The 14,216-nt window shown below is 34.9% G+C and overlaps 1 protein-coding gene across 1 annotated transcript in view; it reads right to left on the reverse strand.

Annotated features, from left to right (window-relative positions):
* The window catches only part of LOC135078968 (adenylyl cyclase 78C), a 128,224-nt gene extending 115,647 nt beyond the window's left edge, over nucleotides 1–12,577 (reverse strand). Inside the window, exon 1 of the mRNA XM_063973576.1 lies at nucleotides 12,368–12,577. The gene's annotated coding sequence lies outside the window, so the exon portion shown is untranslated. The remainder of the gene's footprint in view (nucleotides 1–12,367) is intronic.
* Between the last annotated feature and the right edge of the window lie 1,639 nt (nucleotides 12,578–14,216).

Here is a 14,216-nt window from a genome sequence, read left to right on the forward strand (position 1 = left end):
CAAACATGCCTACTCGCAGTACATTATAACAAAATACTGCTATTAATAACGTTGTTTACTAAAAAACTTTGGAAGTAGAGCAGGTAATAGAGTATAACAATATTGTTAACGCAGTAGGTATGTAAAGTGATGTTTTATGTCATAATTCTTTCAACAGAATGAGTGAAGAAGTTGTGTGAATAAGTCAAATCTAGAGATAAAAATATAATGTTATAACTGCTCAGCTCCCATCAATTTCATAACATTCTAAAAGTTTGTTCTCATAACATACGAGTTGTCCCAAAGCATTAGTAGTGTTATGGTAATTTATAAAGACGAGTAAAAGATTTGTAACACTCGACCTTTATTAATAATTTTTTATTTTTGTTATTTAGGTTGGGTTTAAATATTTTGCGACATTATCGTAGATCCTAATTTTGTATCCGCCTCTACCTAAAGTCTCTACCACAAAATAAAATTATTTTCTACACGTGTCATGGTGCTCGGCCATCTCTACATTATTAGCAAAAAGATATGGGTTATGAAATCAGGACGTAGGCTTACATCCTTTAAGATAAAAATAGGCCAGTGTTTGTTTCTCACGCCTCATAATCTATCAAAATATGTGGCGCCAGCAGATGTTTCGCTGTTGCTTTGTGTGTGTTGGCAAGATTACCCATCAATGGTAAGTAGTAGCTAGTAGCTATTATTATACTTTTTTTGTTTGACTCAACCCACTTGACAACCCAGGACAGACTGTCCTGTCGCCTCAGAACAAGGAAAGCCGACCCTAAATAATGGGAAAAGAAGAAGATTGACTCATTGATATTTTTATTTATTTATTTATACTTTTTGCACATACCTAATACAGTAGTACAGTGTAGTACAGTGGCGGACTTAATGCCAGGTGGCATTCTCTCACAGGTCAAGTAGAGAAACTAAGGCGGTGGAAAAATAGACGTTTCAGTAAACTAATAATTTATACGAAGTTACCACTAATACAGGTTGCAGACCTAGCTAGTCAGTGGGTTGAGTGTGAGTTTATATCAAACGTCCTCACTAGTGAACGCTTTAATAAAATGTATGAAAATTTGGTTCTTAAACGTTTCCGCTAGAGGCGCTGTACAATCCATCATACCTACATTTAATGTCATTTTTTACGCGCTCACTGGTGAGGACGTTTGTTGTAAACTCACACTCAGCCCTCAGTTTAGTTTCGCTTGGATAACTGACGCAACTGCGCATAGTGTTTACTTCTATGATTTGCAGTTTGCACACTACTTTAAAAAACTGTCAGCTATTCGGTTCGATCAAATAATATACAGCATGTAAAGAATTTAAAAGGAGGTATCTAATTCTAAACGACTTTAATGAACACCCAGTTCGCAATATATTTTTAATAAGCACTAGAAGTAAAAGCTTAATAAGCAGCAAATTATTTTTATCAGCTTGTTCTTTTCAGGGTATGTAGATAATAAGTATTGAGTTATCCTTTTTGGCGTAAAGTTACGGAGATTAGGTTACCGTAACGAAATTATAAGTTTTGTCCGAACTCGTGCTGGCCCATCCAAATGAGGGCTCCGTCACCCGCCCAATTTGTTATAATCTAATTTGGATGGGACAATATTGACATGTACGTTTATAAATTTAAATGGAGAAACAATTGATACAGCATATGTTATTGTACTCATTATTAAAACAATCCTACTAGTATTATAAATGCGAAAGTTTGGATGTCTGGATGGATGTTTGTTATTCTTTCACGCAAAAACTACTGAACGGATTTTGATGAAACTTTATACAGTGAAAATGAGGTCTTACTTTTAAAAAAATTAAGTCAACTGTTACCCATCTCTTCCTTCAGTATCCTTTTTATTCAGAAAAGGCTGAACGAAAAGGATATTAAAGTGCGCCAGATACATTATTTACTTTTTCATATTACTTAACGTGGGCAGGTCTCCTACTAGGTGGACCGACGATCTGGTGAAGATCGCGGGAAGAGCCTGGATGCGGGCAGCGCAGGACCGTTCATTGTGGAAAACCTTGGAGGAGGCCTTTATCCAGCAGTGGACGTCATTCGGCTGAAACGAACGAACGAACGATTACTTAACGTTCGGCAGCTGGTATTAAGTAGATGGGTAAAGATAGTTAAGATAACAAGAGTTCCACAATGCAACTCATTCTACTTTATCCAGAACCTTGTCGCTTCGCCAACAACAGAACTCTGAAAGTAAGTACACAACGAGTAATCCCGGGATAGATTTTCCTGTCAGCCTCAAAGACCCGCAACGAAATTAATCAAGAGTAAATAGAAAGTTCAGAGCTTAAAATTAACGCCTTTAGTTCTAAGCGGAAGATGGACAGACGGGCGACTAATAAGGGCTGAATACTATCAAATGTCTGGGTCTAGCTAGGAACAGGAATTCGCTGCCTCCTGATATCTTTCTCGAACAGGGCCGGATCTACCATATAGCTTTTTGGGTTTCTGCCCAGGGCCTCGTGGATTCAAGGGACCTAGCTAAGTCAAGTAAAAAATATATTTTACTGTCTTATTTTTTCTGTACCTTAAGTAAATAGGTGGGCCCCTCTAAGTAGTATTAGCCCAAGGCCCCCTAAACTCACGGTCTGGTCCTGTTTCCGAACACTATAATCCAGGTCTCTTCAAGGCGAGAGTGAACATTAAGTGTGAAAGGCATTTGTTGGGTAGGTAAACTGCATCTCACTTAACATCAGTGTGCCTACCATGAGTTTACGTTAGGTGAGCTCGCTAGCGAATACGTCAAAAAATTCTATGAAGATTTTATTTCTTGAAAGTAGCCACTAGGGGCGCTGCACAATATGTCATACATTTAAATGTAATTTTTTTACGCAGTCGCTAGCGAGCACACCTAACGTAAACTCATGGTAGGCACACTGGTGTGATTGTGAACAAATGTCTGCCTTTTGCTGTATAAAAAAACTAACTTATTAAATAACTACAACAGGATTGCGACAGTTGTAGCCCACGGAAATTAAACGAACAAACGTAGGTAGGTACATGTATAAAACCAAGCTAAAACTATTCTTCATTGTTTAGATCTTTTTAAACGCGCTTTTTTGAGAGTCGTATAATAATCTTTCGAGACCAACTAGCATGTTTAGGTACTCCGAAAATACCTAAATGTTTCATTAAATATTATTTTTATAACCTTATTCAATAATTACCTCTTTTCAAACCCGTTTTAAACAGCTAACAGGATATTACAAATCGTCGATAGTAGACTGATAAAATATAAATAAACTAATAGAGTTACCTAAGTAGATACCTTATACGATACGACTGATCTTAACATTCTAAACCTAAATGAATAGTACACTCGTAAACTTGCATGAAATAGACCAGATTGAAACGGCAAAAACTGTCAAATGTGACATAAACGATATATCTAAATATATGACAAAAAAGAATTCTGACCTAACAATCATAACACAAAATATTAGAAGTGTTTACAATAACTTAGATGACCTACAAATATCACTGACACAGCTTGACTTTGATATCGACATACAAGTTCTAACGGAATGTAGACTAAATCCTAACAAATCTGTACCGAATATCGCAAACTATAAATCGTTCACTACAAGTAACCACATAAACCAAGCCGACGGAGTTGTTGTGTACATAAAAAATCATCATAATGTACAAGCAAAAGAAATCATTCTCCAACATGCTTCATGTTTACAGATTATACTAAATGACATAGCAGTTATATGCATATATCGTTCCCCATCTAATGCAAATGCAGAAATCTTTATTAACTCGCTAAATGAATATCTAAACACGTTGACTAATCACAAAAATATCATAATAACTGGAGATATTAACATAAACCTTACACCAGATTCACAGGAAAAATCTCAAGATCGTAAAAATAGACTCAATTACCTTGATATGCTATCCTTTCATGGTATCTCAACTGGACATTCCCTACCCACACGGGAATCCAGCTGCTTAGACCACTTTATGCTGAAACTTGAGGCTAAAAAAAAAGATGCTTTTATTTCTGTTCTTGAAACAACCGTTACTGATCACTATCTAATACTTATGAATCTTAAAAACATCAAAAACATAATAAATAATTATAAAAAAACTAAAACAGTAGTAAATTATAGTGGAGCTATACAAACATTAGAGGAAAAAGATATACAATCGATAATGCTACTCACAGATCCTAACAACATAGTCGATAAATTAATTAATGTAATAAAAGAATCTATAGACACAAACACAAACACTATTAAGATAAGTAGGAGTAAGAGAATCTGCAAACCTTGGATCACAAATGGCATTCTAAGGTGTATAAAGAACAGAAACAGAATGCAAAAAACTTTGCGTGAGAATCCCGAAAATGAGATATTAAGAATAAGCTACAGGAGATACAGAAACTATATAAATAATCTGATTAAAAAGTTAAAGCGTACTTATGAGAGAGAGGAACTAATCAAATCAAAAAATAATCCAAAAGAATTATGGAACACCATCAACAATATTGCTACCTTTAAACCTAAAAAAACCTGCAACTCAGATTTACTTAACATAAAACCTACCATTCTGGAATCGCTAAATGAAGTCAATTCCTACTTTGCAGAGGTTGGAAGTAACCTTGCAAATGAATTAAGTAAAGAACACCCAGCAGTGTCTTTTGCGGAGGTTGACTGTCGTCACCGGCGATCACTTTCTGTAAAAGATACTGTAACGAACACTTCCCCCCGATTAAATAACGATTTTTCAGAAACCCAAAGCACATCCTTTGTACTGATAGATACTGACAATGAAGAAATATATAGAGTGCTTATGAATCTTAAATCCGATAGCGCTCCGGGGTGGGACGGCATTACAACAAAGTTTTTGAAACTATCTCAAAATTTAATAATCCCAATCATTTGTCATTTAGCTAATACTTGCTTTAGACTTGGCATATTTCCTACATCGCTTAAACGAGCAATTGTAACACCTGTGCACAAGGGTGGTGACAAAGGCTGCGTCAGCAACTATCGCCCCATTTCGGTCTTAACTTCAATTTCAAAAATATTGGAAAAACTTATTAATAGTAGACTAGTAAATTTTTTAAATAATTTTAACATATTGTCCCCCTCGCAATTTGGATTTAGACAGAAACTATCAACTGAAGAAGCTATTCTAACTTTAACGTCATCAATAGTCGAACATGTAGACAAAGGTAATAAATGTCTTGGAGTATTTTTAGATCTAAAAAAAGCCTTTGACACAATCTCGGTCTCCACCCTTGTGCTCCGGCTTGAAAAATATGGTATTAGAGGTGTCCCCTTGGCCCTTTTGACTAGTTACCTTCAAGACAGAAAACAACAAGTTAAGATAGCAGATAACGTGAGTGACTTGGTTGAAATCTCGTCTTTTGGTGTCCCACAGGGAAGCGTCCTAGGGCCAACCCTATTTTTACTGTACATCAATGAACTATGTAACATGAAAATCCCAAATGCAAAAATAATTTCTTATGCTGATGATACAGCCATTATCTTTACTGGAAAATCATGGGACGATGTGCAAGGGACAGTAGTTGAAGGACTTACAACTATAAAAAAATGGTTAAACTCAAACCTACTCACACTAAACATTAAAAAAAGTAATTTTATTTGCTTCACACCTAATAAACGCACACAACCGGAAGAAAACTTTCAAATCAAACTACATATTTGTGACAGTTCCCAACAAAACACATGTACATGTCTTTGTATTGAGAGAGTTTCAACTACTCGATATCTAGGCGTTATTATAGATTCTCATCTATCTTGGCATTCACATTTGGACATGCTAATGAATCGAATAAGAAAACTTACATGGATTTTTAAAAAGCTTAGGCATGTCACAACTAAGGACCTCATAAATAAAATCTATATAGCTCTAGCTCAATCAGTTTTTTGCTATGGAATCTCAGTTTGGGGGGGCTCAACTAAAACGAAACTTCTGGAGGTAGAAAGAACGCAAAGACGGTTACTTAAAGTAATGTACTCTCTGCCTTTCAGACACTCTACTGAAGAACTTTATAAACACGGAGATCTCCTTTCTATAAGAAAACTATATATATTAGCTGCCATATTGAAAATACATAAAAGTATTTATTATGACCCTAAAATTAATAACAAAAGAAGAAAGGACAAAGCTGCTCCTACTATTCCTTCCAAAACAGCCTTTGCTAGCAGGCAATTCACTAGACAAGCTGGTTTCTTGTATAATAAAATTAACAAAATACTGAGCATTTATCCGCTTACATCTCACTCTTGTAAAGAGAAACTTACACTCTGGTTAAAATCGCTTAGCTATTTGGATACCGAAACACTTTTAAAAAATAATATATAAAATTTATCAAAATACCTGAAAGTTAAAAAAGGCATATAAAAACGTAAAATCACTCTCTATCATAACTTAACATAATACAACATAACACACACACACACACATACACACACACGCATACACACACACACACACACACTTACAAACACCATATTTTCTAATTCACCTTATATTTTTTCTTTACCTTCTACTTCAAGTTTGTAATCTAATTAATAACCATTTTGTTTTTTTTTTGTTTGTTAAACTTACCCAAAACTAGCACTGTCTGAATGGGCGGTGACTACCTGATACAGGTATACTTTTACTTACTAGGTATGTCACCACAATTTTTGTAAAAGTTGGTTTGTTAACGAATAAAACATTTTTGATTTTTGATTTTTTGATTTTTGACTAAGTTATATTTAAAAAAATATTATAACGTTTTATCGTAATATTTTATAATTAATCTGTGAATATTCCTAACAACTTTACAATAATTTAATAGTATTTTAATAACCTACGAGTACACTATATTATTTGTTAGTGGTTTATTATTACCTACCTACTCGGTAATAATTATAGTAATTGGCTCAGCCGTTATTACAGTATAATTAATGATTAAACGAACTTAAAAAGTGAAGTTCTATCATAATTATGCGAGGGCTTTGTCCGAAGAGATTAGAAATAAGAACTATGTAGTATCACGTACGGTGATGCCAGTTTACGCACTGTTAGTTGAGGATTTTTTTTTTTTTTTTTTTTTTGTGGGTATCTCAGTTTACATCCCATTTGACATTGGTATCCGTCGTCAGTTAGTTTGGAGTAGTAATTTGTATTTTTTATCATTTCACTAATATGGGGGTTTGTGTTTTTAATAATATACCTACATATATGATTGTTAAAGACGGGTGGGAGGGTTTCTAATCTCTTCGGACAAAGCCCTCGCATAATTATGATAGAACTTCACTTTTTAAGTTCGTTTAATCATTAATTATGCTCGTGCTTTGTCCTCGAGATTAGAAATAAGAACTATGTAGATTTTGAGAGAACTGATGTGAAATGATAATAAAAACAAAGCTGTTTATTACTTTGCAAAAATAATAAATCATTGGTAAGAATACAATGCTTGTTTTATAATTACTATTAGGAGTGACATAACTGTCATAGTTACCCGAGTGAATACTTTCGTATAATTGATAATTAAGGGTAAGTAATTAAAGGCAACTATAATTAGCTGTTATATTAGCCATAATGTAAGTGGGAAAGTTAATTATTGTTTCCCAAATCAATTGTCAGTATTAGGTTCTTCTGTCAATTAAATGTTGATTGTTATTTCTGGACGCAATAGGCATTCTGTTAAAGAATTTGCCCAAAGTACCTATTTGAAATAACGCTCCAACCGGGGGTAATTCTGATAATCAAGATTAATTCCTAATGTATATGCTCTAGACGAGGCAGCATGCCTCGTGCTGTAAGTGGTGAATATCAAGGTGTCAATATCACAAGCCTGCAATGTTAATTGAACTAAACTTGTGACTAAACTAAGTGCTCTTTGTTAGAGCGGTAAAAAATTTCGTAAGCAACACTTTGCACAAAATGCTTGTACATGACATAAATTGTCAAGACAATACCAAGATTGATTGTTGTGCACTTGGGCGCGATGTCGTGATTAGATTGAATATTTGTATGCATAATATTTGAATGCTTCTAAGGAAGGTTTGAACAATGTGTGTAATAATTACACTAACTAATGACAGCAAAAAAAGGCTAATTTCTAAATATTTTAAATTTTTCGGAAACCATAATATCTGATTATGTTTCCAATATGACAGCCAAATTAAAAGACAAGCTTATTACAGCTATCGAAATTCACAATTTTTTATTAAAATAGTGGAATCTAATACCTCAATGAATGATAGTTATGGCAAAAGTAAAACAATTTCCTTGAAATTGTTTAAGGAAATTGTTTTGTACTGCTTTATCATCAGACAATGATGAAGATATAATATCCATAGATAGATGAAGATGTAATCTTCGTTTTATATGAGACATTTAGACACGTGTAGCGTTTTTATTTTTATTCAATTAAAGAAACAAAGCTTGACTACGTTATAAGGGTACTGCTAGTATACCCGTCGCTTGATCACATGTGATTTTTCGCAATGTATGTGTAATACAAAAAAGGAAGGAAACCGCAGAAATAAGCTTGACCTTGTTGTCTTAAAATTTTTAATTGCGTATGCATCGGGGTACCTATCTAATTTGGGGTATATAACGATAACGAATTTAGCAAAATTAACGATGCCACGTTCTCCAAATGTAAAAATGATAAAATGGTGAATTTGGTAATGTCGAGTCCATACTAATATTGAATGGACTCTTCAAGATTCGGTATCTACCATGCTATTATCTAGATAAGATAGATCATTAGATAGGACACATCATTGTGTATTGATGATTATAATGATTTTTCTAGTTTCGCATCATTGCCATAGTTATTTTTATTTGTGTTAAGTGGGGGGAAACTGCACGCCACCTATGCGGTGTACAAAACTGAATTTCATTCTGAGAAACTGAGAATTTTGAAGATCCTTAGTAAATACTTTAAGGCCAAGAAAGGTCAATGTTTGGAATCTTTGCAGATTAATTCTTATATTATGTTTTTAATATTAGATAATATTAATAAAATAAAATAGATGTTGGACCATGGGTCCCCAGAAGTTTCCCCGTAACACGCCGCCCCCCCATCCCGTAGTTGAGGCATCGGAGTACTATATTTCATGACACTTAATATAAGTTTATGAATAGCCTGATATAATTGCAATTTTTCTATGTCCGAATATAATCATGTATTATGTGATTTATACTGACATTTATTATTGGTTGTGAGATTGAAATCACATAACTCTATCCTAGTACAACAGAGTCACTTATTACTAGTGACCACTGATGGTAAAAATTTAAAAGCCAACCGACATATTTTACGAGATTCAACTGTTGCGGTTCTGAGCTGGATGCGGCTGGTGCGCTCACGAGCATGACACGTGATGACTGTTTTGAAAGTCAGGAGGTCAAGTCCTCTGTTTTCATCGGTTGTCTGCCTTTCGGGGAAGTCCCTTCAAGGTTAAATTCGTATAAGAAAGGACTTTTTTGGTGGCTGCTGATTTGATTTTGGGATTCAATTTCAGATCAGCCCCAAACTTTGAAGTTCGCTAGGCAGTTTTTAGTGTTTTGGAAAGTTTTTATCAAAAGACATGGAGTCAATCTTCGGTGTTTGTAATAAATAAATAAATAGATAAGTCTTTAGAGAATAGATAATTCTTTGAACAATTTCACACAGCGCCAGCTGGCCCCAAAGTAGGTAATAATTGATCTTATCTTTAATGAGTCTAAGTAGAATTACGTTTTTTCTGATAAGGAATTCTTAGTAGACAGTCGAAAAAATGCGATTGGCATCGATAAGAAATTCATATTAAGGTAATTGTGTTGAGGCTTGTCCTACACAGGATCATCACCAATATTACAATCTCATCATGAAGGGGCGCAGCTGTTTCAGACCAACAGCGTTGCAGGTGTCGAATCTAATTGATTTCTAGTTTCAGCAGCAGCGGAAGCGGCGCAGATGGCAACGAGAGCAGCAGCATCGGCGGCGGCAGGGTTCGAGGCTAAGGGTTCTGAGTCCAATGTTTCGATAGCTACTAATGGTTTTTCACCTGCTAACGATTTGGCGTGTATCATATCACCGCCCCGTAGTGTGGATATGAACCCATCAAATCATGTGTTATTAAGACAACTCCCAATTTCTAAACAAGTAGGTATGCATTATTGCATTTTTTTTTTTTTTTTTTTTTTTTTTTAATGTGATAATGTACTTTTACAAGTATGGAACAGCCCTTTTGACTGCCTGCTAAAATATGTAGCGGGTAGGTAACAACTTAACACGAATTTTCTGCATGCCTAGTAATATTAACGTTTATATCAATTTAAAATTAAATATTATCGCCAAATTGTTATCACCGAAAAACTTAGACTTGAGCTTACTTGACTTGAAGAAGTAAGTAGGTAAGACAGTAAAATTAAAACCCGTTGTAGTTGCCCGCAATACCGTAAGTATCGTAATATTTTTAGGATTCTGCTTCTGATTTAGAGGGTAGGTATTGTTGATAATACCGCAAACCATCATATTATAAAAATCACACAGCTCCGCAGTATGGTAGTATGGGTAATTATTATTTTAAAAAATAATTAACTTCGAACATCTGATTTAGAAGTAGGTTATTAATGCAAAGTTTTTAGTGCCGCAAACCCTTAGATATAGATAAATCATTACATTACGAACGTCTGATTTGGAGGCAAGTATATATTAATATCGCAAACTGTCAGACAAAAATAACCACACAAATTAAATAACGTGACAACCCGTGTACGGTTGCCCGCAATATGGTAGTATGTGTAATGATAATATTGTATTAAGTAAATAGAAATTACTGTATTCGTCTGAATTAACGCAAATCGTCAGACAAAAAACCACAACTAGCATAACGTGACAACCTGGTATGGTTGCCCGCAATATGGTAGTATGTGTAATGATAATATTGTATTAAGTAAATAGAATTTACTGTATTCGTCTGAATTAGAGGTAGGTAAAAACGTTAAAAACGCAAATCGTCAGACAAAAACCACAATTAGCATAACGTGACAACCTGGTATGGTTGCCCGCAATATGGTAGTATGTGTAATGACAATATTGTATTAAGTAAATAGAATTTACTGTATTCGTCTGAATTAGAGGTAGGAGTAGAACTCGAACGTTAAACCGCAAACCCTCAGACAAAAAACACAACTAGCATAAGGAGACAACCCGGTATGGTTGCCCGCACCATGGTAGTATGTGTAATAATGGATAGAACTTACTGCATCTGTTTTCTTCTTCGTTTGGTTGAAGGCGATGAACTTGCGTTTTTTCTAATTGTCTGAATTAGAGGTAGGAGTAGAACTCAAACGTTAAACCGCAAACCCTCAGACAAAAAACACAACTGGCATAAGGAGACAACCCGGGATGGTTGCCCGCACTATGGTAGTATGATTGTGTAATGATGATGTTCTTCTTCTTCTTCTTTTGGTTGAAGGCGATGAACTTGCGATTTTTCCAATTGTCTGAATTAGGGGTAGGAGTAGAACTCAAACGTTAAACCGCAAACCCTCAGACAAAAAACACAACTGGCATAAAGAGACAACCCGGGATGGTTGTTCGCATTATGGTAATGTGTAATGATGATGTTCTTCTTCTTCTTCTTTTGGTTGAAGGCGATGAACTTGCGATTTTTCCAATTGTCTGAATTAGGGGTAGGAGTAGAACTCAAACGTTAAACCGCAAACCCTCAGACAAAAAACACAACTGGCATAAAGAGACAACCCGGGATGGTTGTTCGCATTATGGTAATGTGTAACGATGATCTTCTGTTGAACCGCTTGAACGACGTTCAGCACCCAATATCTTCTGCTCCAATTTATTTATTTTCTTCAGCAAATGTTCCTTATCCTCATTTGACGTTTTTCGTTCGGCATTTTGACGACACAAAAACACTATTTTTAACACTGGGTACGTATTTAAGTAGAAGAAGTGCGAACTGGCAGAGCACTGAATCGTGACTGACGACGGATACCAATGTCAAATGGGATGTAAACTGAGATACCCACAAAAAAAAAAAAAAAAAAAAATCCTCAACTAACAGTGCGTAAACTGGCATCACCGTACGTGATACTACATAGTTCTTATTTCTAATCTCGAGGACAAAGCACGAGCATAATAACATTTTTAAACTAGTACCTAATAGTATCAATCAGACAAAAGAATATTATGTCCTAATACTTTACTGAAAAGCTAAGTTAACATGAAAGAAAATTCTGTACTGAGATCTTATTATTATTGTACAAATTATTTAGGCATTGTATAAATTGTATTCACCATCGAGCTTTGTGCTATTTCCGCTTAACTGTATAAGAAAATTAAATTAAATATAAAAAATAACTTACCAATTAATTCGTCATTAATGCGTCCAATAAACTCAAAAATAACGCACTAACACAGATCTCACACAAACTAAACTCAACTCAATTCAATTACGAACTCATTCACCAACTTCAGCACAGAGTTTAACCTTCAAAATGCTTTTAAGATTTTAATGCAAACTACGGAAAGTTTTGCAAAGGAGCTTCGGCGGAGCGAGTCGTACGTGCGACCGCCTCGGCCGATAACAGTTGACTAAAGTTCGCGGCCAGTAATGCCAGTCTGTTTTCCTATTCTATACACATTGTACACTCGTGTGTAGTAGCAGTAAGCTTAATGTTTTATACTTGCATTAATATAAATTCGAAACATTCGAAAAAAGCCCTACAATTGTGACAATAAAGGTTTTTGCGCTACTTCTTCACATTACCTTATTCTCCCCCAGTAAAAATGGGATTGAAGTGTACCTACTGGGACTCTTAAGAGCTATTTTAGAAACGATTTGCAATTGTTATTGTTATTGATAAAATTAATAATGATTTCAGTAAGAAATTATGTACCAGGAAGTACTTAGACAACCGTGTTTTTAAACACAAGCTTACGCTAGAGTCTAGACTCTAGCTAGATGCTCTACATTTAAAGACTTTCTGTGACAGTACCTCTAGCATGAACAACTATCGTCTTCGAATCGTTTGCGTATTCGACAAAATTCGATACTCAACCTTCGAATTAAACGGTAACGTGACAATTAAAGTTTCGTGCAACCATTTCTCATGCTAAGATCACTTTACGACACGTTCTCAAGAGCGCTGTTGTAGTTTTCGTACTAAATCTTTTGATGGCGATTCGAATACGCAAACGATTCAAACTCGAAAGTTTTTCGTACTAACCGTACAGTACATCTAGCATGAACAACTTTCGTCTTCGAATCGTTTGCGTATTCGATAAAATTCGATACTCAATCTTCGAATTAAACGATAACGTGACTATTTTCATTCTCAAAATAAGTTTCGTGCAACCACATCTCATACTAAGTTCACTTTACGACACGTTCTCAAGAGCGCTGTTGTAGTTTTCGTACTAAATCTTTTGATGGCGATTCGAATACGCAAACGATTCAAACTCGAAAGTTTTTCGTACTAACCGTACAGACCTGCGAGAAAACCCGCGGGTAAGTCAATATAGTCATCATCAGTTTGGACCAAGCCTACTCAGACTTCACTGTACCAGTTTTGTGGCATAACATAGTATTGACTATTATTAGTCATTATTTCCTTAAACCATTGAGGATAATGAACGAATAAAACTAAGAATATACAGATTTGACATGTCACGGGTTATTTATAGATCTATTTACTTAGGTATGTCCAGCAATTTTGTCGTTGGCTGTTGCACTTTTGCATTACATTGGTAGGTACAACATAAATGTATAATTATTATGTGAAATATGCTTATGCTTTTTTTCTAGTAGGTAGGAAGTGTAATAATTTAATGACTTATCGGAATGAAAGAGGAAAACATAATAATTTTGTTTCACAGAGAACATTTTTAAGTTAAATTACTCTTACTCGTTAATTTAGGCACAACAGGTCGGGGATTCCCTTGACCAGTGACGCTATTAAGTCCTAATACGTACTACTACGGCATCAAGGTGAACACTATAAAATCTTATAGGTACATCTATATTTCTATATTATATAAAGCTCGATTAATATTATAAAGTTTGTGTGTTTGTATATTTGTTAAATTGTAAGGGGTAATTTCGGGATCTACGGAAGCGATTTTAAAACTCTTTCACCAATAGAAAGCCACATTATTGCTGAGTGTCATAGGTTATTTAAAAAACCGAAAAATTCCACGTGGGCGTAGCCGCGG

The sequence above is a fragment of the Ostrinia nubilalis genome, chromosome 2, assembly GCF_963855985.1.
Source record: "Ostrinia nubilalis chromosome 2, ilOstNubi1.1, whole genome shotgun sequence".
Classification (NCBI taxonomy): Eukaryota; Metazoa; Arthropoda; class Insecta; order Lepidoptera; family Crambidae; genus Ostrinia; species Ostrinia nubilalis.